This window comes from Sciurus carolinensis, unplaced genomic scaffold (genome assembly GCF_902686445.1).
Source record: "Sciurus carolinensis unplaced genomic scaffold, mSciCar1.2, whole genome shotgun sequence".
NCBI lineage: Eukaryota > Metazoa > Chordata > Mammalia > Rodentia > Sciuridae > Sciurus > Sciurus carolinensis.
Window position 1 is genome coordinate 336,692 of NW_025920195.1, and position 2,317 is coordinate 339,008.

The 2,317-nt window shown below is 47.9% G+C and overlaps 1 pseudogene; it reads left to right on the forward strand.

The window, feature by feature from the left end:
• The first annotated feature begins 454 nt into the window (after window positions 1-454).
• LOC124974957 (TBC1 domain family member 1-like) lies at window positions 455-2,116 on the forward strand (annotated as a pseudogene).
• The last annotated feature ends 201 nt before the right edge of the window (window positions 2,117-2,317 follow it).

Sequence of the window (2,317 nt, forward strand, 5' to 3'; positions counted from 1 at the left end):
TGAGGAACTCGTGTGATATGTCACCAGTTGCAATCTTTTGCAAGAGTGGAGACTTCCTAGTACTTCTGAGTCAGGTGCAAGGTAACCTTCAAAAGACAGTTTGAATTGTGGCCAAGGACAATTTTGCATCATTATAGAGGACTGGTGGTTCAGATCTTCAAAATGGACCATTTTTAACCTACCTGAGGTCACTAAAATTTAGGCCCAAGGGATACTCTCCAAAAGTTTCCAAAAACTGGCTGTCCCCTCCCACTTCCCTTTCTGGGCCCAGCAGGCATGACCTCACTGGCAGTGATGAGCAGGGAGGAGCCCACCACCCTCACTTCTGCCTCTGAGGGGAGGATGCCCAGGACCCGGCGTGCCCCAAGCCCACCCCTGACTGCCCATGGGCTCAAAGCCCAGTGGTGGGAGTAAAAGGGAGCTGGCATGTGAGGAGCCGCCACCCTGGCCTGGGATGTCACCATTGTTCAGCTGGGTGGACAAAGTGCCTGAGAACATTAGCTCCACCCGCCAGACCAGCTAATGATCACCCTCCAGGAGAAGTTGCATTACCCCTCAGAATTCTATGACACATTCACCAAGAATTTCAAGGTGCTTTTCTGCAGCCATCTGATGGTGGTTCCAAGAAGTCCCCACCCGCACTGATTGATGAGTGCATCTAGAAGTTCAACCACATGAACTGCAGCCTGCAGTTAGACTGGTACAGGTCGCTGGAGTCACACAGGCCCATGCACAAATCCTTCTCACAGTCTGGCCTGTGATCGCTGGCCTTCAGGAAGGAGTTTCAGTCTCTGAAGCAGGAGTTTCTTCAGCTCTTTTGAGGAAAATGCCATTGAGAACCATGTAATTAGGGGACACAATATTGTGCAGCCAACAGATATTGAGGAAAATCAAACTATACTCTTCACGATTGGCCAGTCTGAAGTTTACCTCATCAGTCCTCACACCAAAAAAATAGCACTGGAGAAAAATTTTCAGGAGTTATACTTTTGCTCTCAGGGCATTAGACATGGGGACCATTTCAGGTTTATCTGCAGGTAGGCTACAGAAGGTGGTGGCTTCCATTTCGTCTGTAACTTGTTGCACTGCATAAATGAAGCTCTAATCGATGAAATCATGATGACCCTGAAACATGCTTTCACAGTGGCTGAGGTGCGACAAATGGCAAAAGTGCCAGCCCAGCTGGGTTAGGGCTGTCCCTTGTAGGTCCTGCACAAGCTCTGTGAGAAGATAGAGGGAATTAAGTCTTCCAAAACCAAACTAGAACTCCAAAAACACCTGACAAGATTAACTAACCAGGAACAGGCAACTATTTTTGAGGAGGTACAGAAATTGAGACCAAGGAATGAGCAGCAAGAGAATGAATTGATATTTTTTTTTTCTGAGATGTTTATATGAAGAGAAACAGAAAGAACACATCCACATTGGGGAGATGAAACAGGCATCACAGATTGCAACAGAGAATATTGGAAGTGAATTGCCAGCCAGTGCCACTAGATTTAGGCTAGATATGGTGAAAAATAAAGCAAAGAGATCTTTAACAGAGTCCTTAGAAAGTATTTTCTCCCAGGGTAATAAAGCCAAAGACCTGCAGGAACATTCTACCAGTGTGGATCTGGACAGCTCAGTGTCTAGCACATTAAGTAACATCAGCAAAGAGCCATCTGTGGGTGACAAGGACACCTTGTCCATCTCTGAGATTTCCTTCAAATTCCTTGGCCCTTCAGAAAACCTGTCCAGTGACTCGGAGGGTCATTTCACGGAAGAGCCTGGTTCGCTTTCCCTGCAGCAGATCTTCCAGAGGCAAGTGAACACCTTGAGTCATTTCCCAGTGGGGTGCCCAGAACTTCCAGAGCCCACTCAGGGCTCTCCAGGGGTCTCTGAGAGAAAAATTATGAGGTATCACTCAGTGAGCACAGAGATGCCTCATTAACAAAAGGACTTCAAATCCAAAGTATACCACGTTGGTTACTCTGGAAGGACTCCAGTGAAGACCCGGCAGCACTCTTGGAAGCAGCAGGTGTTCCTGCACGTGGCCACCCCACAGAAGGCATGTGACACCCTTGGAAGATATGAGGATGCCTCCACTTTTGGGTTCTCCTCCATTTCCAACTAGAAGAAAGAAGGAAACCTCAAAGAGGAAAGGGTGACCCCTCTGTATCCAGAAAGCAAGACTGCTCCAGAAATGCCTGATAGACTTCCTTGTGCATCTCACTATCTGTAACCATATCATTCTGGCCAGCCACAAGGGGGATGGGTACATTGCCACCTTGCCTGGTACTCAGGAGAAGGGTGGGGGGTTGGGGACCCACAGCCC